The 27,238-nt window shown below is 37.8% G+C and overlaps 1 long non-coding RNA gene across 1 annotated transcript in view; it reads left to right on the forward strand.

Moving 5' to 3' along the window:
* LOC137075655 (uncharacterized) overlaps positions 1 to 24,552 on the forward strand; it is a 68,798-nt gene extending 44,246 nt beyond the window's left edge. The window contains exons 2-3 of the long non-coding RNA XR_010905077.1: positions 17,489 to 17,557; positions 24,490 to 24,552. This is a non-coding gene — a long non-coding RNA (uncharacterized lncRNA). The remainder of the gene's footprint in view (positions 1 to 17,488; positions 17,558 to 24,489) is intronic.
* The last annotated feature ends 2,686 nt before the right edge of the window (positions 24,553 to 27,238 follow it).

Consider the following 27,238-nt stretch of genomic DNA (forward strand, 5'->3'; position numbering starts at 1 on the left):
CAGTTTAACATGTTTGTGTATGTAATGCATTACAAGTAACTCAAGTTACGTAATCAGATTACTTGTTTTAAGTAACGAGTAAAGTAAGGAATTACTGTTAAATTTTCAACAACATATCAGTTAATTTTTCAATTAAAACACAAGGTACTTTGTTTTTCTATTTATTGATGGGCATCTCTCTTGTCCTAATGTTGGGAAAAATTGGGAGTAAGTGCCAGGGGCATTGTGTGTAAACATGATGGTTACTGTAGCCCTAGATTTAATGTGTTCATGCATTTACTAATCTCACTTACAGAAAAAAATATTCCTCAAAATGATAAAATCAGCTGAATGCTAAATCGGAATACTACCCAAACCTTATATTACAACCTTATGTTATATAAAGCCCAAATATTTTTTGTACATTTAATCTCACTTTATTGACCTTTAATTATTCAGTTAAACCATAATCAAAAAGGACTTTAGACTTCTTGTTTTTATTGGTGAAGTTTTAAACCTTCTTCTTCATCATATTCTTCTGCAATCCAGAATGGAAGCACAGCTGAAAGGTCTGTTAGAGCTGCGCCCTCAACTGTACAGGCGTAAATTTGCATACATTTTCCCCAAATAGAACTTTATTTGAAATTTAATAAAAAGTCCAGCCCAGGTCAGAAAAACTAACGCAAAAGTAATGTAATGCATTACTTTTATTCATATGTAACTAAGAAACACAATTAAGGGATTAATGCAATATTGTAATGAATAGGGTTGGGCATCAAGAACCGGTTCTAACTTGGAACTGTTTAAAATGGGATTTATGCAGCCTTCAAGTTCTATTGGAATTATCGTAAAATAAGAGTTTCCTGGTTAAAAGTGGAAGTGAACACCCTTGGGATAGTTCAGGGAAAATTTTGATACTGAAATTCCCGATATTGACGGGCCACTTACTTTTGACAAATCTGTCTAAATCTGTGTTAGTGAGCACTTCTCCTTTGCAGAGATAATCCACCCACCTCACAGGTATGGCATATCAAAATGCTGGTTAGACAGCATGATTATTGCACAGGTGAGGTGAGCCTTAGGCTGGCCACAATAAAAGGCCACTCTAAAATGTGCAGTTTTACTGTATTGTGGGTAGGGGGTCTGAAAACCAGTCAGTATCTAGTCTGACCACCCTTTGCCTCACGCAGTACAATACATCTCTTTCGCATAGAGTTGATCAGGTTGTTGCTTGTGGCCTGTGGAATGTTGCTCCACCCCTCTTTTGAGAAATCAACTTTCCCTTGAGCTTTTGATATATAAAAGGTCATGATAATTTAAGAATATCCTCTAAGTTTCAGAGCTGAAAACTTCCTTGTTATTCAAAGAAAAGCTTTTATGGACACCAGGCTCAGTAAACGGTCCTGTGCTTCATACTGACGTCATTGCGCGACGAACCACCACCTCTACAGCGCGTCTAATCCAGTAGCCCCGCCCACCGACTCATGGAGGGCTCGTGCTAGCTGATCAACAACAATAAACATGCCGAGGAAGATTAAGATATTGCGCTATTCCTGGTTGTGGAAGAACACAGTCGCTGCATAAGTTTCCTCCTGATCCTAATATTAGGAGTGGTTGAACTTTATTTTTAATGAAGAAGCTCACGTGGGGAAGACATGTTCACTTCAGTTCACTGCGGAATCGTTTGTAAGAAATCTCCGGTCGATGCTGGATTTGGATCCGACAGGAATGGTGCAACACATATGTGAGTAAAACATGTTTTTTTATGTAATAGTGCTGCATTGTTATAGATCGAACAAAATGAAAGATCGTCCAAATCTTATCCAATCCTAGCCGTGGGTGTTTCCTTCCAAGTCTCCAGTGCAAGCTGTTGTATACGCAGATCCAGAGCAACCCAAACATGCTCAATGGGTGACGTCAGTGTATGAATAATCTTTTTAAGCATATTATACACCAAACTAGCCTGTATTTGACTGAAATTCCAGAATTACCTGCAAGCTAACTATATATAGCATGGTAACAACCTTAATATGGTTGTCAATGATTATGGCGCGCTAGTATATCTAATAGGCAAGAATAAACCTTCCGCCCTCCAAGGTTCCCGTTCTTTCCAACAACAAAGCACTTGAATGCAATGAGCTCGTAATCACGACTTCAGAAGTAGAACATTTCTGATAGCATAGCTCGTGAAGGCAACATAATTCCACAATGTTCAGAAGATCTACAAATATTTGTTCTTATTTTTTCCCAGTGCAGAAATAAACACATTGACATAGTGTTGACCTGATGTTTGAGTAACGGACACGCTCAACAAGTCCACAGTGAACTTTCACAGTGATGTATTGGGTTCTAATACCCCCTCATTTGTCACTCGGAAACAGTTTGCTGGAGCGAGTGCAACATTTTTGGAAGTGCAGGTTGCATGTCAAACTTCAGTGAGTGTTTAGAAAAGTCAACACAATTAACCACAAGAGATTAATCTGTCTCCACCCTCACTTCACTTAACATTCTTTCCTCTCGTTACTGTGATTAATAATTCCCACAAATACCACGCTAAAACCCAGTCATTAAACATAGACAGTCGTGCCTCGGACATCTCAGCCCTACATTTTGCAGCTTGCATTTAATTCCTAAAATGCTTTCCCTGTTCATATTTTATATAAATACTCTGACAGGCCATTATCAGGGTGGCAACTCTAAATAAACACTGTGAAGGATTCGTTTTGTTGACCCTGTCGTCAGGACTGATTCTTGTTGTGTGTGCTTGGATCAACATTAGGTCATGTTCTGTCATTTTGAGAGGTGTATTGCTGATAAACTTCTAGAGGTTATCTGTTTTGACTAGTGTGATAACCGCTGACCAATGCTACTGTTCTCTTGTCTCACTGATGAGATGAACTGGAGTGAAGGAGTGGTGTGGTTTTTACATTCCCATCATGCAGAGAGTTGACATCTGCCATCCGCTTATCCGCATGCAGTCGTCTTTTTTAAACAAGTCAGTCAAGAGAAATGTTCAGACTGTGTGGGAGATTCACAGTGATTCCTCCCTGCTGAGCTGCAGAATGTTTCGATGCGGTTTCTCGTGGTTTATGTGAGCTAGATTTTTTAGTCACACCACACAGACACACAAAATCAATGCTTTCTAAAGAATCTATTTATTTCAAGGTTAATATTATGAATTAATTAATTTTTGGACTAAAATGTATTTATAGTTCTACGTTACACTTTATACTCCAAATGTTTACTATACTCTACCATTCTTTTGAAAGAAATTAATGAAATGAATACTTTTCTTCAACAAGAAGGCATTGAGCATTCTTACTTTCAGGAACACTTTGCGGTGACGTAGTTACATGTTACTACATGTACTTACTATAGTAATAATAGTAAATTATGCATAAGTACAAGTAACTAACCCTAAATCAATCCCTAATCATAATTCTAAGTACATGTAGTTAATTAATATTACTCAGTATTTTTCTGAGTAAGTACAATGTAGCTACAATGTAAATACACCATTATGTCCAACATCCTTCAGTGCATGATCGCTTCCGGTAAGTGAGGTCAATGTACAAGATCCGGCGAAGAGATGCACGCAAGAGATCACTTCCGGCACTTGTAACAATATCGTTATTTTATATTGTAATTATATTTCACAATATTGCCGTTTTTTACTTTATTTTTAAATAATTAAATGCAGTATTGGTGAGCATAAGAGACTTCTTTCAAATACAATAAAAAATCATACCGACTCTTTTGAATGGTAGTGTATTGAATAGTAACATTAACCAAGACTAATAAATGCTGTAAAACTTATGTTCAGTCATTTAATTTCATTTTTTACTAGGGCATTAGATAATGTAAAAAAAGGAACCTTATTGTAAAGTGCTACCAAAACGATTGACCAATATTACAGTATCATCAGTTGGAACCCCAGGGCTGTGTGGATAGATTTGGACCTCATGTCACAACCCACTGCCCTCTCATGATTTTAATACACCCAGGCCCTGCTGACGCACAGCTCAAAGACTAAACACAGGACATTTCACATATGTGTGGTACGTAGAGAGTTTCCTGCTAGTTCTCCCCGTATAGTGCAGACCATATCAAATGCAAAAAAGATTACTGCACTGACTTTGAGGACCTCTGGATGCACTGACTGAGAGAGACAAATGCTCAGAGAACGTGCCTGAGGTGAATAATAGTTCACTCAAAAATCACTATGAGTTAATGATAATGCAGAAATACATAGACAACTTATTTTCAGATGGACACCTTTGGCTTTTCATAACTTTACTCAATTTTATCATATTTAACAGTAAAAACCTTACAAGATAAATGTATTTGAGAACCAATTCTGCATGACATGTAAAGATATAAAGATTTTAGAGAATGTATTTTGTTTCACTGCAGTGGCAGATATACCGTCAACTGTCTGGTTACTGACATTCTTCAAGATATCGTCTTTTGTTTCCAACAAAAGAAAAAAACTTATACAAGTTTTAGGTGAACTTTCCTTTTAATGTCTTATGCAGTGTTACTTCAAGTAAACTACTTGATATTATGGTGCTTTATTTTCTAGACACTAAAAAGTTAAGAAGTCATACTTCCTTACCCAAAAAAACTTACCCTGTGGTGTGTTTAAACACAATTATTCAATTTCGGTGCAAATTCTCTCACTTGATGATTCCAAAACTGTGGATTAAACTAAGACAATAATTGTCCCCAGTGTTTGTCTCGAACTCTGCCTTTTTAATTTTGTATTGCATGGAAAAAAGAAAATAATAGAGGGCTAGAATGGCATGAGGGTGAGTAAATGATGGGTGAACTGCTCCTTGAAACAGAGATGGAGTAAATTGGGTGTGGTGATAGAGAAATGCTCTGCAGGAAACAAGCTCAGAGTTCAGGGAGCAAAAGAGCCACGCTCATTCTCCCAGACTTTTTTCCGAATCAGTGCGGATACTCAGGGAAAGGCATCGCCGTGTCCGTCCCTCCCCTTCTGACAGTTGTTATCCTAAAGAAAAAAAATAGTTGCATAGACGTTCTGTCAAGCGCACTTGAAACGCAAAGGGAAAATTGAGAAGGCTCCATCTGAAACATCACCACGTCGCTACCACTTCCGCCCATGCTGCGCCGAACAGCGACTTAGCAGTGACTCAGATTCATCTCTGCCAAGACAAAGCCACCCCGGCACATGGATCAGCATCTCTGGTTTAATGAGCACTGCCAGTGGGGCGTCCTACAGTTTACGTCTGAAGTCTCAGCCTCTTCATTAGGCTGCGATTAATCATGTTGGCTCGCGATGAGGTATCGCTTCTGGGAGCTCCAGCAACACTAGCAGAGTTACTGGAAGCAGAACAGCTCAGCAAATAGACTTTTAGGAGGATCTGAACATGCGGCATGAGAAATGGAGGTGGCCTCAAACTCGTTTCCCTCCAGTCACGTGGCTAGACGCTCGATGATCCGGACACGGTCGATTTCACAGCAGGAACTGGACCAAGCTGACTGCGTCACGGCCACGTAATCGATCTCATTTATTATGCAAATGTTTCCTGCCTTCTCATTTAATATATATGTCTGGAAAAATGTATTGTAACACTTAAGATGATCATTTGTTAGACCATCGAACGTGCTTGAAAGTGATACCCTGAAAAATTTGTGTTCCCAGAATTTGAGCTCAGTCAGCAAGTTTCTGAGGCAACAGAACTCGGTCCTAAAGACGTGCAACCAACATCGAGCTACCATGTGCCTCTGCATGACGCTACATGTTCCTATATCTCACTCTCTCTGTGTGTTGGCCTGTATGACACTTGTTAAATATAGAGTATTGTGGCCCGGGGCAGTTAGTGAATGACGTCGGTAGTTAAAGCCCAGATTGCCTAAGTCAGCAGAAATTGGCTCCAGTAATTAAACTCAAAGGTTAAATACTTGATTGAGTGTTTTGTGCAGATCAGAATGAGACAGCTAGAAGCAAGTACTGTATCTCTACTTGTGTGGTATTCCATTGTCTAATTGTGGTGTGATGACTAGGAGAGGCTGGTGTGCATCAGACCAGTAAAAAAAAGAACTGAAAGTTAAAAGGGCTATGAAAAGTCCAGAAGGATTTGTTAGCGCTGGCTCAAGTACATTTTGGCCTGTTTTATAGCGACAGCAGTGTCTTCAACTGGTGGCCCGCTTTTCTCTTTAAGGGTGCCTACGCACTTTATGTGGGAATAATTTGTCATAAGGACATAGAGGAAATCTGGTAAACTCAGACCTGCACATGTGTGTGTGTGTGTGTGTGTGTGTGTGTGTGTGTGTGTGTGTGTGTGTGTGTGTGTGTGTGTGTGTGTGTGTGTGTGTGTGTGTGTGTGTGTGTGTGTGTGTGTGTGTGTGTGTGTGTGTGTGTGTGTATATATATATATATATATCAGTATCTTTTGATAGATACTGACCACTGCAGACCGGGAACACCCCACAAGTGTTGTAGTTATGGAGATGCTCTTACCAGCCATCCCATTTTGGCCCTTGCCAAATTCACTCAAACCCTTATGCGTGCCTTTTTGTCCTGCTTCTAACACATCAACGTTGAAGACAAAATGTTATTCACTTCACTTGTCTGTGGTGAAGTGAATCATAATGTTTTGCCTGATCAGTGTACAAACTACCATTCAAAAGTTTTGGTCAGTATAAGATTTAAAAGAAAAAAAATGTAATTAACACTTTTACAGAAAGAAAAAAAAAACATTTATAATGTTACAGAAAGTTTCTAAATCTTGGGAAATGTATCACTGTTTCAACAACAAAACAAAAAAAGTGAATCCCATCTATTTTCAACATTGATAATAATAAGAAATGTTTCTTTACCACCCCTTTAGCATATTAGAATGCTTTCTGAAATATCATGTAACACTGAAGATTTAAGTAATATATAGTTGCCATCACAGGAATAAATTACATTTTGAAATATATTAAACTAGAATATTTCAAAAACATTTAAAAAAGTCATACCAGCCCTAAACTTTTGAACAGTAGTGTATGTATAGAGCATGCTTTTTTTTAATTGGCTGTGATTGTGTCGCATTGTTCCCTATTTTTGCTTTTGGTGTGGACAGGCAAAATTATTTTCCCTGTAAAGATGTCCTGTTGGGTAAAGCTTCACCTGCATGAAGTGAGAGCTGATAATGAGCTGTAGGATTTGTCCCAATACAGACAGCCCATCCACCGCAGAGCATAGGCAGCGGCCGCAGTCAGAGAGCACTACTGGGCCAGGACACACTGAGTGAGATCTGTTAGAGCCTTATTAAAGGTTGGCGACCGGGGCTGGGTATTTTCAGACTGACGCGTTCATTTCCAGCAGGACTGTGGCTCATTGTGGAGTGGTGGGCTCAAAGCTTCACAAAGGCCACACATGCTGCGCAGTGAAATGGATGTAAACACAGTCGAGAGTTTTGGACTACTTGCAAGGTGACCAGCCAAACCACCCTAAGGGTTGGCTCTTGTTGGTGCCATGCCACCAGGCACTGACAGTGTCAACATCATTACTGTCAGATGCAATAAATGCCCGGGGTTCTTATGAGCCTCTCTGCAATGGCTTACCAGATTTGCATTTTTCTTTCTCTGGATGACTGAAGTAGACCTTCACCTTTTCTTAAGCTGGCTGGCGTGGAGTCAGATGTGTCTTAGCACAAGAGGTCATAGACTGTTCGTTCTTTAGACAAACTCAAAGTAATTTGATGGTAAGATCATTACATGAAGAGTATGAGATATATTTTGGATATTAAAGCTACTGTAGCATCAATTAATCAATATGTAGGGCGATCTTGACACACTAAATATGTTTGGTTAATTTCTCTGAAGAGAATGTAATTTTTAGTTGTGTAAATGTACCGAAAGTGAAATTTTGTCATTGTTTAGAATAAGCAAACAGACAAGGATTATACAACTTTACCTTTTAATTTCATTTATTGTCATTAAAGCATGCAGTGGATTTAGATTTGTTCTTATCTTCTGTCTTTCACATCACAGCTCAGGATAATATGAAGATTATGGTCAGTAGTGTCATGACATCCAGTGGCTCTGATGATTGGCTTGAAAAGTTTAAGCAAAGATGCCAACTGCTATTGTGATGGATGGCAATGCTGATGGATATCTTTCTCCAGGTGGAACAGATTTCCTTAGCTTGCCTCACGCTGTCCAGCTCACAAATTAACCGTGGGAACAGATGTACCATAAACAGGATAAACAAAAGGCATGTTTCTGTGACATCTTTGATTTGTTAACATATCCGAGACTTTTCCTTTTCTTATAAGCAAACTACGCAAGGTGCATAGTGATGGGTCATTTATGAATAATTTGTTCATTTCTAATAAACGACTTTGATCAAGAGGTGAGGTGAACTAATAGACTGCACAGCGTTAAGAACCAGCCAAGAAATGAATTAATCCTTTCTCCCTCTCATGATTTGGCATTGGCTGCATTATATTTTACAATTTGTTGCACCTTGCATATGGAATAACATTGTCATTTGTACTTTATGTTTATTGAAACTCAAATCACAGTATTTTGTTTGTTGAAACTTAAGCTATGGGCTATAGATTTATAAACTGAAAAATTAGTAAATTAATAGATAATAACCCCTGCTGAGCATTTCTAATGTATTGCGCCACTTTTTATGTTCTTTGTGTGTCTGCGTGTGTGTGTGTGTGTGTGTGTGTGTGCGTGTGCGCGTGCGTGTGCGTGTCTATCTTCTGTATCTTCTCCATGTTTACCAGAGTTGCTGTCCTGTCGTCATGACAGCGATACACAACGAGCTACAGGGGATTCTCTTTTTGAGTTTCTTGCAACTGTAACGAGAACATACAAACTATGGCAATAATAATATCAGGTACTTTATTCTATACTTTATTTCATGTTAAAAGCATTTAATGTGACTTTGAATACAATTTAGCTAGATCTTACTAGCCATACTGAAAGCAACAATAGATAGGCCTATTTTACCTCAGATCATGAAAAGGAATAAAGTTTGTTCAAACTGTGAACAAACAAGTCTATTCCATGAAAAAGATTGCATCAGTATGTTTTAATAATGGTAAAGTTATCTCTCTCTTTTTGGCTTTGGTTGCGAGTGCAGACGCTTAAAGGGATAGTTCACCAAAAAATGAGAATGTGATGTTTATCTGCTTACCCCCAGGGCATCAGAGATGTAGGTGTGTTTGTTTCTTCAGTAGAACGCAAATTAAGATTTTTGACTCCAACCATTGCTACTAAAATGCATGTCAGTGGGGTCTAATTAGAATTAGACCCCATTGACATGTATTATACGAGCTAAAAATCTTAATTTGTGTTCTACTGAAGAAACAAACACACCTACATCTTGGATGCCCTGGGGTTAAGCAGATAAACATCACAGAACTATCCCTTTAATTGCAGAGAGATCTTTTTGATTGGCTGTGATTTTGTATTGATTTTGACATCTCGTTTCGCATTGCATTGCATTGCATTTGGTTAGGCTTAGGCACACACTGTAAGATTTTCGTTCTTTGTTAGACAGTCACGTTTTTGTATGTTGTGAAGAAGAAAAAAAAATATTAAAAAAACAGGCCAGTATTAACGTTTGCAGATCCTCTGGCCGACCATTGACTCCATTTCAGTGCAAAAGTATAATGTAATGCCAAAAGAGGTCTGTCGTGTAGAGCTTCTTCTCATTCCTCATCCTTGTCTTTACAAGAATCATCTCACGAGAGATTAATTGAGTTGTCAGGTAATGATGAGTTAGCTGAAAACCACTGAAGACAGGAAACATTTGACAACAGACACACCCTGAAATTAAAACAAAAGCTAAATTGAAACTGAAATTTGAATTGTCAGATCCAAGTAGTTTCTTTTTAATCGTTAACCGCAAAATTGCTGTGATTTCTACAAGATCTGACAACATTTCCCTACACTTTGCTTCAGTTTTCCAGAAATCTAGGTCATGTAGAACCTTGAGAATGGAAAGACCCATCGTAGGCATGTCTAACTGTCAGATGTTTTATAATATTGTCTTTTTGTGCCTTTGTTGGAGTGAAATTCATGATTCGTCCTGCAAAGCATCAGACTCGTAAATGAAGACAGCTCCTTTGTTCCAAAGTTCTCAACTGCGGACAATGTGTTCCAATTAAAGCTTTGCCATTGTTCATGGATACTTTAATTATTTGTTTCCAGTAAAGTTGTGAACACCCAGTCATTTTAATCTGTGGGGTAAATCACAAAGGAGTCTGGCTGTCTGGATGTTTGCTGTCTCTGAATCGAAGGTGACCGACCCTTTAGTGTACATTAATTGTGGCAAATTAGAGAGAAGTTTTTAAAAAAAAATGTATCAGTCCACATACTCATCTATTTGAGGGCTCTTTGTCTGCCTAAACCTCAAACAGGAATGAGAATTATGATGCCTTTAAAATGCACACCTTGTTTTACAGGATCATATGAGCTGACAGACAGCTGAAAAGCTTTTCAGTGATTGAATGTGCACAGATTTGACAGATCCACATTGTATATCACCTAGCCAGCAGGACTTTTGTTTTAGAAACAATATGACTTAAAAGAAGTGCTTAACAGGCTCGATGTGCATGACTAACAGAGCTTAAGGTGTCCACCTGTATTCCATTCTCTACTTTTCATCCCAACCAGACCTAGCTTAGCCTTCCGACCCTGAACATCTGGCACCTGCAGAATGGTTATGAGGGAGAAAAATACTGTTTCTATTAAATACTATTGCTTTCTCATGAAACTTATTGCCAACACACACACACACACACACACACACACGTCTGGTTCACTATCTTTGTGGGGACTCTCCATAGACGTAATGGTTTTTATACCGTACAAACTGTACATTCGATCCCCCTACACTGCCCCTGCCCCTAAACCTTCCCATCACAGGAAACATTCTGCATTTTTACTTTCTCAAAAAAAAACTCATCCTGTATGATTTATAAGCCTTTTGAAAAGTGGGGACCGCTGGTTGGTCCACACAATGTAGGTGATCTCCAGTTTTACTATCCTTATGGACATTTAGTCCCCAAAATGTAATATAAACAAGGACACACACACACACACACACACACACACATAATTACTTAATCAGTTATTGATGGTTATGAAAGCAAACTTAACTTTTAATTGTTTGCAATAATCACCAGTTAAAGATTATACAAATGTATTATAGACTGTAAAAAAATATATTTATGGCTAAGTAAATAAAACAGGAAAAATGATGCATATTTTGCTTAGAATAATCTTGTAAAAGTGAAAACTCTAGAGTATTAAGTAAAATCTAAATATGTACTCAATTTTTACTTGTAAATATTAGACATCCAACAGACAAGTAAATTTTACTTGTGACTTTCTGGCATATTTACACAAATTAATAAAGTAAATGAAGCTATTTTTTTAAATTATTAAATCAAGTAAAATTTACGTAGTCTTGAAGCAAGGAATCTGCCCATGCGTGGAAGAACCGCACCCGTTGAGGGCTTCTCCAATCTGCACTGCACTCGAGTCTCGACCATGGTCTGACAGGTAAGTAATAAACAGCATTATATAGTCAAATTTTAGATTTAATTTGTTCAGTAAATATCATTTCATTCAATGGTTGGGGTTGTCATCACCTAATTCTGCATATTTTAACAGTTTGAGTGTTATTATGAGCTAATGTTAGCTTCAGAGAATGTTAGCAATATAACGTTAGCTTTTGTTAAGTTAAACAAATTAATGTGGACACTACTGAGCAAATCGAGGGAACAAACCCTTAATTTGTGGTCAGGGTATATTTCTCATGTTGTGCATCACGTGCTAGCGTTAATGTGAGTAAATGGCGTCGAGAACTTTGGAAATTACATTCATGCAAGAAGTTTTAATGTGTCTTATCTGATTTGGTACGTTAGATAGTTATGATGACATTTCGTTGAGTTCTTTTGATAATTTTTCTTTTGATAACACACGCTTTGCGTCATGTCATTCTGGGCGACAGGCTAAACAGCAAACAAATGTAAAACTCACAGACGCTCTACATGGGCTTGTTTTTATGTTAGAAGCGTTTCAGCAGTTTCAAAATTATTTTTCATCAACAAATTAGTAAAAGTAATGATGTGAATGCAAATATTAATAATAAAATATTTGCTGTTAACTGATTATTGTTTTTTGTGTCTTTTTTTCCCTTAATTTCAGAATATTTAGCATGTGTATCCAGTCCTTTGTGCATTTGATGTAAACCGGATGCGAGGGACAGAAGAGAGAGACCAACTTATGTTTGCCCTGAAGTCCACTCCGTGGTACAGTTGATTTGGGGGCTTGTTTAAAGGGATAGTTCACCCAAAAATTAAAATGTGATGTTTACCCTATAGGTGACTTTGTTTCTTCAGTTGAACGCAAAAGAAGATTTTTAGCTCCAACCGTTGCATTCTGTCAGTCATATAATGCATGTGAATGGAAACAAAATCAATAAGAGTTAATAAAACATGCAGAACAGAGAAATCCATATTAAACCCTGTGGCTCATGATGACACATTGATGTTCTAAGACACAAAGCAATCGGTTTGTGCGAGAAACCCAACAATATTTATATTATTTTTTACCTTGAATATGACTCCAATAGCCTTCAGCGCATGATCACTTGAGGTCAATGCACACGATCAGGCGTAGAGATTTGTGTGAGAGATCACTTCCGGTACTCCGTGTCTTAGGACATCTTAGTGTCTTCACGAGCCGCAGGGTTTAATATGGATTTGTCAGTGCATGTTTTTTTACTCTCATAGATTTTATTTCCATTCACATGTATTATACGACTGACAAACTGCAAAAGTTTGAGTCAAAAATCTAACTATCCCTTTAACGGTTTTAATTGTAACAGTATTCTGTTAATGTTTTGACTTGACTGACTTGATATGTTTCCATCCAAAAGCAATAATCTGCCTTGTTTTTTTGTTTTTGTGGAGAACTCTACCCTTGAGAAAACCTGTACCCTGTGACATCCATAATGTTGTGTGTAACCTTTACATTTACACTTGTATTAGTTGCATGCACATTTCTTATGTTGTATTTCAACAGCTGAGTTGATAATGAGGGTTTAAATCTAAATCTACTGTTTAAAACTGTTTTGAACAAATGTTTTAACATTTACACATTTCTGAATTTATATTTCAGGTTTTGTTTCAGTGTTTAGTTTCAAAATGTTTTGATAGAGATTAAGATGATATCTTAAACATTTAAACCTTAGTGAAGCATTACCCTTAATTGCACATTTTCACAGTATTATTTTGTCACAGTAAAGCAACATTTAATTTAATTTAAAATAACCAGCACTGCATAAAACAAGTAAAATGTATTAAAAGGATCATTGATTTAAATTAGAAAAATAGATTTACTTACTTATATTTAACTACATCAAATTTGTAAGTAAAAATTTCTGGCCAAGTTATATGTACTTGTTCACTTGTAAATTTTACTCAGCTTAGTTAAGTAAATTTACTTAATTTCCTTGGGTGTTAAATTTACTTGAAAAAAAATTAGTGCAAAAACTTGAAAAATAAAAATTGAGTAAATTCTACGTATTGTTTTTGTTTTTAAGTATATTGAATATAACTACATTAACTACCTTAATTTGGAATTGATTGAAACCTGTGACGTTATACAAAGTGGCAACCTCCCTCCATCTCTCTACTTGCCAATGCGGAAGTAATGTAAACTGTAATTCCTTAACTGGCCACTAGAGGCAGGCTCCAGAAGGGAGCAGAATCTCATTGAGCCCCATGTTAAAATTCTCAACTTTACAGCAGAAAAAAAAAACATGTTTACAGCCTGGTACAAATTGTGGTTTTGGCCTATAAGGCTATATATTTTGATCTTCATGACAACTGTGGAGGGGAGGGAATGTTTTTATAACTCATTCGTTTATGTTATATAAAGCCTTTAAGTTCTGTATAATTAAGGGCGTGGTTATACAAATGAATAGCCATTTATCTGCCGTCTATAGTCATTGCGTCACCTCAGCTCTGCGCACATCTCGCCTTTTTGCCCATTTTCTGTTATCCGTGAGTGATACACGATGACTCGCTCACAATATGGCAGCGCCCAGCTCGCCCCTACTTTAAGCTTCAGAACGGCTTATCGGAATACTATGGGTGACGTCACGGATACTACGTCCATATTTTTTTACAGTCTATGCGTTATACACAAAGTTCTTGACTTTATTTGTTTCAGTGGCAACCCTATCAACACCGAAATTAATCTGCAGCAGTGAGGTGGTACAGGGCAGTGCTATTTAAGTTGTTTATGTTAATTATTTTTGTAAAGTTATGTGCTTTGAGATATGAAGTAATTTAACGTCATCTCCAGTGGTGTTTTTTATTTTTCTATTTTTTATGTGTTTTGGAGGAGTGTAACTTTGTAGATTGCTCTGAAGAGAGGGTGGGATCTTATGCTTTCATAGTCAGCTCGCTATTGCTAGCCTCTACGAAAATTACCTTACCCTACCTTTAAGTGACTCATTTGCACCAAAACAAAAAATAACATGTATGCCTTCATCGATGAAAACATAATTTTATTTTACAACGAACTCAGACAAGCTCAGTGTAGACACTCGTTTTCCATCAGTTCTTTTTTGTGAATTGGAAAGCGTGCAAAGGATTGTGGGTGATTGAAGGACATAAAGGATGCACTTGATGTATCCTTCAAAATGAGCTGAATAAAAGACTTGAAACAAAGGCTGTCTTTCAAGGATCCTTCTAATTGAGACAGCCTTCAGTGGCACTTGGATGACGTAGCAGCAGAAATAAGCAGCTTTACTAGAAAGCAGCCTTTTGAGATGAACCCTATATATCTGTTAAAGCATAAAACTAAAAAAGTTGCAGAGGAACATTGTTTTGGAACCCTAACGAAAAATATATATATAGCAGTATACTGAAAAAATATCATGTAATACATTAGGCAATGTATTCACATATATGGGATTTCATATTTATATTCGCCAATATATATGAAAGCGCCAATCATTTGTATATTTTGCAATATATTACAGGAATATATAATATATTGTATAATACCATCAATATATTATTCCATTTATTTACAATATATTATAATATATTTTGAAGTAATATATTGGTAAATATATTTTCCTTTCATATATGCGAGTAGTGCTTCGTCTCCGGTAATTTGCATCTGTGTGAAAGTCACTAATGACAAACTTAAATCAGTTAAGCAGCTTACATGCCATTGTTTTGATTTTGACTTTTTAAATCAATAGTTTAAATATGACATTGCAAAATATTGATACTGACATTACACACAGCAAATGTGGTGCTATGCAAACAATGTTATTTAAGGTTTTTTTGTCGCTTGCAAAGACTTTTAGGTTCGAGGTTTAGTGGTTGTGGCTTCAAGCTACGTCCAACACATAGTTCCCTGGGAAATATGTTCCAACAAACCCCAAAGATGTTTTTTTATAATAAACTCACTCATTATTTAAATTAAACATTTGCAAATATTTAAAATTTCTATGGCATCTGTAATAAAAAAATAAAAATAAAAAACGTGTGAAATGCTGCAAGCTGCATCCATGCCTATACGTGCCGTTATGAAGTTAAACATGAACAAAACATTACTTCTTGTACCCTTGTCAATTATGTTTTAATTGTTTACTACTGTCCAGCAGTTGCCCTTTAGAAGGCTTGAAATAGCACACAAATCGAATGGACTATATTTATGGTATTTTTACAGTCCTTTTTGTCCAATTGTCCATGTGAAGATTAAAAAAAATCTGCAGTGTTTTCTATAGCGAAGGATAACAGCATACGCATGAGGGTGAATAATGACAGAATTTTCATTTCAGGGTGAACTATTCCTTTAATAACTGAGACTTCAGCACACCTGAATGATATTACCAGGTAAAAGAGAGGGTGGAAAGGTACACAGTAAAAGGAAGGCAATAATTTTGCGATCAGAATCTATCATGGTCTTTCATGGACAGTGCTTGGGGAAAATAACAGTGCCTTAAATGTGAGATGTATTTTCAGCCGTCTGGATGTGGATCAGGCATGTGGTTGACATGAAATCCAGACAGCAGCAAGGGGAAGGCTGCACCCTGCAATAAAATCAAATCCTGACATAGATTCTCTAGGAACAAAAAAAAAGGAGATTCCTAAAAAGTTCCTTTGTGCCTTTCAGAGACCCCTGCGTCTGTCAGACAAGCCTAGAAATGTAGGGGAACAATCGCTGCTGACTGTGATGGAGAACGATCTGTCTGCTCGCAGCCCGCCTGCAGGATTAGTTTTAAGAACAAGGTGGAGGGTGGAAGTGGGCAGAGTGGCCTGGCACAAAGGCTCTTCCTTCGAGAGCAGCCAACAGAACGGCCTCTGTGGCCACTGTGGCATTGCCCAAATGTCTCCTCAGACCAAAGGCAGCAGCCGGCTAAATTATCCAAAACATGTTTCACTGGGAGCGTTTGTCTCGTACTGTAGTTCCCATGAATAACAGCACTATTCAAGTATGTGAGGGATGTTGATGCTGTAGAGATATGCATGTCGCAATAACCTTGAAGGCACCTGACTATTAAATCTAGAGAAATTAATGCATTCCTGGGTTTGTTTTGTGTCATAAAAGAGCCATGCCTCAATAATTCACATTGTAATTCGTTTTGAGACATGCATTTCAGCAAAAAAATGGAAAAACAATAAGCACCAGACCATCAGCAGTTAAGAATGTTGCCCACCTCAAAATGTATACTGTTTTTTGAATACTTTATATCATGGAAGTAGGCATATTCAGACTCTGCATTGAAGAACAATAACTATAAAGATAACTGCAATGATAACTATATTATCATCCACGCCATTGTATTGTTCTTTTTATTATAAGCATGCACTGCAGTTTTTTCGTCTGCCGCTTTAATGCTCAAGCTCTATAAAGCTGGATGGATTCTGATTGGCTGTCAATGTTTTTAGCCTTTATCAGCTGAAAAAGAAAAAGAAAAAAAACTTTCTCAAAGTGATTCCAACAATATCGATCCTCTGTGTTTATTGTTTATATTTCTGTCAGGAGCACTCTTTTTGACTTTTTGATTAAGATTGTTGCACTGACTGTTTAGATATTTAGATTAAGGCTCAGAATGTTATTTGGCGGCAGGTAGTTCGCTCAGAACTACACTTGAGCTCCAGCTCAAACTACATTTGTGGTGTGGACTCTTTTATTCTTTTAAATTTAGAATCATTTTTAGAACAAAATCTTTACCGTTAGTTATAGAGCAGTGCTGGTATGACATTACTTTGTTGGCCAAAACGCGGAAGCGAATTAGCATTTTAGCTTGTCCGGTCCATCTCCTTGAAGTCAATGGGTTTTTTGAATGGGATTTTTGTAAAATGGCTGAAATAAAGTCTGTGGTGAACACAAGCTCAAAACTATTTCATGTTATATTATACAGCATAAAATATATCAATATTACCTTGATATTACTCGTGATTTTTTCTTTCTTCTGTTACATGTCCTGAAATAGGCGGTTGCTAACAAGTGGCTAAATGGGACTAGAGGCAGTCGGGACACTTAACGCCATCATGACGAAAAGGTAAACTCAGTCAAATGTAGTCCTAATGCTTATAATTGTGCCGTTATAAACTTTGTCTGATGTTTGGTGATAGTGACGACCTTGGTGTAGTTTGTTCATAGCCTACCATTAGCATTTTACATCTAGCGACTGCATTTAGGTTTCAAAATTCATAAAAGTTGTGTTCATCTGTGACAATTATTTTGCTGAACAAAATGTGCAAGTATCATACACTTTTGTTGATCACAGAGCTTGTTTTTTGCAATAATCTAAAAGCCAATCAGAAAATCCTTTTGGAGTAAGACGTACTTCTTTAAAACAAATAGCATATGAAATTACCCATAGCATAGATACAGGTGGTGGTGGAGAAGTTGGAGGGTTTCAGAGGAACTCTGCTTTAGTGAATGCTAACCAGCTATTTAAATGTTGAGCAGCAAGCTCATTGGATGCAGATACAACATGCACCAATCAGCTTGTGCCATGTAGTTAATGGTGTAACTAGTTGCATTAAGGATCCATCAGTTTCCGCCATATAGAGTTACTTGAGGTTACTATAGAAAACTTGGCATTTATTGAAATGCTGTTTAATGGTGGCACTCCTTTTGAGAGACTCATTATTTTTGTGCTAGATAAATGCAAAATATTGCTTTTATTGCAAAATAAATTGCATCTAATTGTTGTATTTAAAAAAAGATATGCTCCCATTAAATAGCATCATTGTAGCTACTGTTTTAAAAGGGCCACGTGACTGTAGTTTAACTAGTTTAAATTATGAGTGGTTTGTAGCTTGGGAAGGTACGGTTTCAAAATAGCTTCCCCAACAGAAACCAGAAGCCTTGATTGGTGTCGTTTACTGCCCTCTGTGCTTCTGACCAATAGACTTGAATTATCAGCGGTCTGTGCCCAGCTGGCAGCTCTGTATCTTTCCTCTATACTCCAGAGATCCTGTTCATTAAACAAACCCTGGGAGGAGGCAGCCGCATGGCTCTGCATTAGCTACTTTGTTCACTGGAAAAACCACCTGGATTTTGTTTTCGCATGCTATATATAGTCTCACCTCTAAATGTGAACCACCTGTGCTGGACTAAGACTAAATTTCCCAAAGCTGGCTGAGAGATGTGGCAGCAGAGCTGGCAATACGTGTGTGGTGTGACAGGCAGCGGGGCGAGGGACCGCGAGAGCGGGCCGGTGATTAGTGTTGACGAGTGCCAGCTGCATGGCACACCGGTCTCGTCTCGCGGCCTTGTGACGGGAGCATAAAAGGAGGAGCAAGGGCAGCGGAAGACGAGAGAGGACCAGGCCTGGAATTTATGTTGAGTTTAGTTTACGTGTTATTATGTGTTTGTGGGCAGTCGTCTGTGAGGGGCTGCCCGCGGTTTTACTTTCGTTTTGTTTATTTATGTTGAATTAAAGTTGTGAAAGGTTCGCCGGTTCCCGCCTCCTTCCTTCCCATCTAAGATTCGTTACAACGTGCACCAAGTCTAATCAAATGTCAGCTTTAAATGAAATTCCAGTTCCTTGAGCAGAAATGGGCAAGTACAGGTCAATTAATTTGGGCATGACAAGACAAAATAACACCTTGATATTTATTGCTAACATTGAACTTTTTCCCCGCCATTGACGAAAATTTCTGGCTTTCCGTGTATTCACTGTTATACGGTAGGGGGTGCTATTACACATATTACACATTACTACTAAAGAGTTCTGAAGCTCCTGATCAAAAGACATGTGAAGAAGAAACAGAAACAAGCGATATCACATGTAAAATCATGTGATCATCAACATTAAACAGCATATTAATCCAATTATTAATCCTATGTAATTGAATGAAATGTCGACCCAGGACGAGGTATAGGACTGTGAAGCTTTGAACATGATCTCTTCCATCTATGTTTTGATCATCATTCTGAATCTGATCCACGTTTTGTTTTTGACAAAAACACTATTTTCTCAGAACGTTGCTTTTTTTAAACTTACCCACATTCAAGTGTTGATAAAAAAGGAATGCATGAAGCTAGAATAGAAAGGGTTTGTTTGTTTGTTTGTTTGTTTGTTTGTTTGTTTGTTTGTTTGTTTTAAAGCAGACGTTTCTTTTGCTATATTGCATATTCAGATATTCATACAGCAAAATATTCTGAGGGCAATTCAAGTTTTGTGAAAATGAAAAAAATGCTAGCAGGGGTTGGCAACTTTTCGTTCAGCCTTTCTTGCTGGCGGGGAAAGAGTTAAATGTAATGATTTTTAACTGTATGTTGTCGAAAACAAATGAGATAATATGATTGCAATTAGGGATGCACCGATCATGATTTTACATGGCCGATTCCGATACCGATTTTTTTTCAAGCAAAGTGGCCGATTTCGATACCGATTTCCGATTTTATTTTATTTTAAGCAACAAACAATAAAGAAAGAAAGTATACATGAACAAGATGTTTATTTGGTATTTAATAGGCCAATTTGGCTTTTGGCCAATGAAAACAAGTTTGCAATCTGAAATTAATAGGAAATTAAATTAGGTTGAACCTATTTAAAAATTAACATTACCTATTAACTTTAACATATGTATATTCTGCAATCCAAACAACACAATCAACACACATTGAACAATCCAAACAAAGAATTAACTTAAATCAGCATTTGTTTTGAAATTCAGTTTAAAGAAAAAAAAGTCTTTACCAGTTAAATTAAAATAAATAATTAAATTAAATAATTTAAAAAAGTTTATAAATACATTGTTCCAAAAATGTTAAATCAAATAATGTTTGTGCAACGAAAAAACAAAGAAAACAAAGATGCTACAGCAAATTAATTCAATGTAATTAAGGTAAGGTAAAATAAAAAATAAAAGAAAAATGATCATCCTTAACTGATAGTAGGCCTATTTCACTTCAAGTGCATGGATGTTCTTTTTTTACAAACAGAAGCATTTCGGCTCTCACAAGTTAGTCTGTTTCGTTTCTCTTCCAACACGTGAGAAGCTGAGCTGAACAAGTGCTCACTATCGACGCTTGTGCACGGCGCAGAGAGGAGCTCGCGCAACTTCAGCGAGTGCAGGAAAACGGCTCTTACCGTATTTGTGTGCCCGTACACCAATGGCTGTTTGCTTCTTGGTATCTGTACTTCAGACAGGTAGCTCTGCATTTCCAGTCCTGCTCGCATATTGCAAAATACTTCCACACAAGTGACGTTCGCGATCGCGAATGATTGTAATATAAACGTATGTGGATTGCGCAAGCGGGCGCACTTCCGGAAAAATCGGCGGAAAGAAAAAAAAAACCGTCCGGTTGCCGGTCGCGCGCCAGAAGCAAAAACCGGCCGGTTCCGATTTTGGGCCGGTCAACCGGTGCATCCCTAATTGCAATGTTAACACGTACATTTTTGAGTGGCAAACACTGTGTGAACATACACGTTTTTGAAAGAAGTCTCTAAGGCCGGAGACACACTGCAAGCGTGGCGTTTCTCCTTCGTGTCAGCCGCGGGGCGGCTGCCTGGCGTTTTCTCTGCCTTTGCACACCAGAAGCGTGTCTGACGCGGCGCTGCTGCTCTAGGGAAGCCCTATACTTCATGTTAAATATAAATTGCCATAAATATATATTGCCTATTGATACAGCAAAGACAACGTCGGCAGTAGCCTATTGACCATACATATATATGGTATTGACGGCAAAATAGGCTACAGAATATTTCGTTCTGTATTGACAGGTTTAATATTTCAAAATCGATAATAATGTTGTTTTTTATTATTACAAGTAGGCCTATATCTGCATTTATGTTAACCTTAAGACTTTTAAACATGAAAATGTCATTTATTAATATGTATTCATGTCAAAATGGCATATAAACATCTTTTCCTATGCTGTTTTGCCTAGAAACGCTTCCAACACGCTCGCGTGTCGCGTGAAAAATAGGCGACTCTTCTATTTGAAGCATGCACGCATTTTCCGCGCGGCTCGGACCGCGCGTGAGCCGCGCGGCTGACGCAGGCAGTATGCAAGCGCTTACCGGTTAACATGGGAGCCGAAATAAAAACGGACACGCCACGCAGCCGAGACACTCACGACACGCTTGCAGTGTGTCCCCGGCCTAATACCCTCCAAGGCTGCATTTATTTGATTAAAAATACAGAAAAAAAGTAATATTGTGAAATAGTATTACAATTTAAAATAACTGTTATAATATTTTAATATGTTTTAAAATGTAATTTGTTTCTGTAAAGCAAAGCTGAATTTTTAGCACCATTACTCCAGTCTTCAGTATCGCACAATCCTTCAGAAATCAATGTCGAACAGTTGTGCTAATTATTTGAAATTTGAAACTTGTAGCATTATAAAAATGCATGTACTGTCACTTTGGATCAATTTTTCCTTTCTTAATAATGAATTAATTTTTTTGCGGAAAAAAATCAGTCTTTAGATATGACTCACCTTTAATCGACTTTAAGTCTAGGGGAAGTTTTTCCACCTAATTTATTGTCCGTCAGATGAAAATTATAAGTCTGATCTCTAAGAAAAATAACAGCACACCTCTTCTCAGCAAGCCACATGGTTTGACAAATCATTCATGTCTGTAACACAAACAGTGCATGACAAATTGCACACTGAGGTTTTTTTTTTTCAGATCATGAGCAATATTAATAGTGATGTTTGCCACAGAGAAAAACTTGCTCTGTTTTTGTGTGAAATCGGCCTCAACTGTAAAACTGCCCCAGCATCATCCATCACTGCCTGCCTCCTTCCTCTGCAGCTGTACTCTGAGATTTATATCACTATTTTAGAAAAACCATGGCCAAAAGTGGAATGTTGCTGTTCTTTGTGGCATAAAATACAAACATGTGCACCATCACTTGTTTCTCCTTCTTTCGGGATAATTTTTATTATAGTTTTAATGAGAAATTATGCTTCATCATTTATCACAGAAAAAGAAAATTCTTCCACCAGTGATTTAGCTAAAGTCATTTTGTAGCAATGTCAAAGGAGAGAGAGCAAAACCAAAAAAAAAGAGAAAAAGACTGGGAGAAGAAAACCCCAAATGCATGGGTTCCATGTCGTAGCTCTCAGAAGCCATTAGGACGATGTAAAAATGGATCCTTTGAACAAGTAAACGAGTGTTCATAAGGCATCCCAGAAACAGAGACCCCACACGCAGCTGAGTGAGTCATATTTGCTCGGCATTTTAGTGACCTTATTACACGACTAACAGGTCATTTATTTTTTATTTTAGAAACCACTATCCAATGACATGATTAATGTTGGAAGGACATAAAACTTTATTTATAGCCCTTCACATTCCAATCTCTATTCACTATCCGTTTAAGCTGAATTTGATTATATAGTACGCACCCGTGAGTTTTTGCATCTTCTCTGATGCATTTGTTTGACTTCAGCCCAGAAGTTGCCATGCTTTGATCTCAGGTGTCCACTGCCGGGACTTTTGGTAAACGTATGGCGCAAAGTTTGGAAGTGTACCTGGAATACTTCGTTCTTAAAATAGAACGAGGCGTCACCCTCTTTCCTGCCGGCTTGTTTGATGCTGACATAACCTGATGAATTACAACTTCACTGGAAATTATGAAGACGGAGAGAAAATAGAGTCATTTTGTGTAATTGCGGTCAAACTTTGAGCGGGCCGGTCATGTGTTGGGAACTTAAGTGTTTTGGGGTGTGATTATTTTTAGAAAGTAACTTTTTTATTCCATTAACACATTATGCTTGCACACTTCACAACTCATGTTGATTTTTCCAAAGCTTTTTTTCTCTTGATATTGGAATCCTGACACTGTGTTAACACTGCTTGCGTCTGAATTTTATGGTTCTGTTTGTGATGATGATGGAGGATCAAAGTTAGACTCAGACAAGAATGGCAAAAAAGTGTGGCTTTGTTGTTGCAATGTGGGTTGAAACAGAGAGCTTTTTTAAGACCCCCTGTATTGACATATTTTTTTATTGGAACTGGAAGTATGTGTGGGACATAATGAAGAGCTTGCCCTTTTATCCAAATGGCCATTAGTCTTTGGAAAATTAGGGTGGGGACATTTTTGTTCTAGAGAGCATTTGACTAGGCAAAAATCTATCTAGTGCTTGATGAGAAATCATTTTGTCTCTCTGGTTTTCTTACAAACAAACCTGTGATGTTAATTTTTGTATTTTTCTTATTTTGTGTGTGTGTGTGTGTGTGTGTGTGTGTGTGTGTGTGTGTGTGTGTGTGTGTGTGTGTGTGTGTGTGTGTGTGTGTGTGTGTGTGTGTGTGTGTGTGTGTGTGTGTGTGTGTGTGTGTGTGTGTGTGTGTGTGTGTGTGTGTGTGTGTGTGTGTGTGTGTGTGTGTGTGTGTGTGTGTGTGTGTGAGAGTAATTTTTGTCAACTTTTAGAGTACACAATAGCACATAGGTAGGTAACACTTTATTCCAATGGTCCACTTTAGACAGTTTACTGCCCAGAGTCACCATCATGGTGTTAAGTGTTTTCTTTAGTTGGGCAGTTTGACAACTTTTTAATGTTGGTGTTTCTCTGGCTGCAATATACTATTAACTTTGTTTTACTGTGATTCTATAAAAGATCCAGCACGGTTTTAATCAGAAAAGCTGAATAAGGTTTAAAACCCTTTGACCTCCTTTGAGATTTACTCCCACAGACATCAAGAATCAGCCCATGAATCTCAACAATGGTGACATGCTTCATACCGCAATGCATGTACGAGTTTTGCATGATGCACCCAGAATGCATTGTTAACTTGTTGCAGCTTGTATGCTTTTTAAATTGCAAATACAAATCGAATTTACAATTAATACTCTAAGTTGGTCTAACAAAAGAGAAATATGCTTTTGGACTGCATAGTGTGTAGTTACGGCATCTACCAGCAGGAAAGGTCACATAAATAGCATACATACAGTACATTCAAATACTGTATGCACAAAGGGTCCAATGGGATTACTAACATTCCTTCCTGTCTCTTTTCAGAAAGTTCCTCCTGGATTAAAACTTTCCTGTGGTTGGAAGAAAGAAAAAAAAACTGGCTCCCACACCCACCCAGACAGTACCATCCGCACACTGAGTCTGGTAAAGTTCAACATGTTATGAATAATGTAAACATAAACTCCTTTCGTTCAGCATGACTTTGCATGCATCTGATGAAAGATGTTCCATTCATTTAGGTGTGATACTCCACAGTCCAGATCTGCTATGCAATTAAGTCGCTACTGTGATTCAACAGAAACCACTAGCAACTTCACAGAGCCAGCTTTTGAAACGAGGTGCTTCTATGATGTGTTCTTCCTAGGCACAGCACTGCCGTTCAGCGGAAAGAGAAAACCAATCCGCAAATGCATTAACAGGACATTGTCGCTCCGGGACTGGGATCTGACAACTTGTTGCAGGCCGTGAGATGAAGTGTTGGGATTAACCCGGTCACCATTCAGTGCTTCAGAGGAGGGCCAAAGAACGCCACTTAGGTACTCCACCTTTGTCAGGATACTCAGCCAAAATGAGTTAATATCCTGGAAGATGGGGACGATTTTACCATCTGTCAAGCAAATCCGCCTGGACAGGCTGGGCCGGGGCTTTGCTGGCAGGCAGATGAGAGGCTGCTACAACCAAAGACTAATTAGCGCAAATAAGCACCTCCTGAGCTCCTCAATCCTATGACAACTCAAGCTAAATATTCAGAAGACAAAGTTGGCAACATATATTTAAACCACAATCTGAACTGGCCAAAGACCCATGCAGAGTTTTTCTCTATTAAGCCACATAAGAGTTACTATACTATTAACCCTCCTTTTGTATTTCATGTTAACCACAGGGGACTTTGGCTTCTAAGTTAGAAGTCATGCCTTCAAAGTACTTAAAAAATGAACATAAATGAGACACTTGTTGAATATAGGCATACACATAATGTGGATAGCACAGCTCTAAAAAAACAGTTTAGAAACATATTCGGCTAAGTATACTGAGTTTGCATTGAGATCCTTCTCTGACTTTTGTTCGCAGATGTAATGGAGGCCAGCAAGTAAGATCTGTGCAAGTAAACCTCACTCCCCTGGTCTCCAGAGGAGTACTAGTGACTGACGCTTTAGGCTGTTTCCTTGTTAGTGTTCCTGTCTTCCATGACCTGGAGGGGATAAATTGGTGTGTGACCTAGATGGGAGTAAGGTTTGCAGGTGGGGGGTGGGCAGATAGTAAGAGCTGTGCAAGTAAACCTTATTCCCTTAGTAAAGGTGCATTGATTCTAGAGGCTGTGGCTTCTCCTGCATCCCATGCTGGAAACGCACATTCGAAAGGAGGGGTTAAATTGGTGCCGTGACCCAGATGGAGGTAAGGTTTGGGAGGTGAGTGTAATGGAGGCCAGCTAGTAAGAGCTGTACAAAAATCCAGTCTTAAACCTAGCCCTACCCATAACGCATGTATGTAAAAACCACACGAGCGTCATTAGCTGACCTCAGACAACAGTATAAAACATTTTAAAAAGCCAGTCCATGACACCTTTAACTAAACAAAGATGAGAAATGTTGCCTTGACAACTAGCTATTTTATTTCAGATACTATTTCATTCATTCATTCATTTTCAGTTAACGATAATAGTCCTATTTAGATTAATAAATTCAGTTGAAAATTCCTGTTCATTGTTCCATGATTCTTAATGCATTAACTAATGTTAATGAATTGAGTTTTACTGTAAAATGTTACCTGTATTTTCAGATTGTGTAATGCAGTGTACATTCCACGAGGTTGAAGTACTAAATAGCAACATATTTGTGTTTTAAATACAGGGGAAACGCACATTTACTGCCTAATTACCAACGCCTGAGGAAAGCCAGAGACATTAAGGCTTTCCAAAAATACAGATAGCTTCTTCTGTGTCTGATTAATTCTTCACATGCATCCTGCCCCAGGTAAGACATAATAGGGCCTGTCGCAGCTCCAGCTGGATAATTGCGGGTTTGAGGGTGTTCTTCCCTAAACAGATTGTGACTGGTGAGCTTTACCACATGTTTCATCCTAATCAGTGTCTCCATATAGTCCCTTGTCCCACTTATTGTCATTGGACATTATGGAAATCGAGATGGTGAGGGGAAAAAGAACAAAGCAGCTTTTGTTTTGGGCCTGAAGGCTTTATTTGACAGCAGCACAAAACAACAGCTCTTATCTGAAAATTAAAAGAGGTGGATATACGTAAAACTATTTGTGCAACTAACCATATAATTGTGAGCAAAATAAATAGGTTTCTCCTTTTAAGGGGAAGAAGAAAGGCTTACCATATCTTTAATTGTTGATGTTAAAAGCTTGTTAAAGGCTCGTCCAATTTGGACAGGCTGTGTGACATGCGCTCATCATTGAAATCTAAGAACAAAAGAAGTATGAGCCAAACTATGTTGGTTTGTAACATGAATTGTTATGATTGTGTCTGATTACATAGCATTTCTGATGGTTAATTATTGACTGTTGCGAGCCTGAAATCAATTAAATTGAAAAATTCAAGTGAAGTGTGTAATTTTTTTCTTGGAAAAAATCCTGTACCCTTATGGCAAAAAAGTTAATAAATTAATCCAAATTATATTTGAATAAGAATGTGTTGTAAATAGTGTGCCTTAAAGGGTTAGTTCACCCAAAAATGAAATGTATGTCTTTAATGATTCACCCTAATGTCGTTCCTCATCCGTAAGACCTCCGTTCATCATCAGAACACAGTTTAAGATATTTTACATTTAGTCCG

This window comes from Pseudorasbora parva, chromosome 5 (genome assembly GCF_024679245.1).
Source record: "Pseudorasbora parva isolate DD20220531a chromosome 5, ASM2467924v1, whole genome shotgun sequence".
NCBI classification, from domain to species: Eukaryota; Metazoa; Chordata; class Actinopteri; order Cypriniformes; family Gobionidae; genus Pseudorasbora; species Pseudorasbora parva.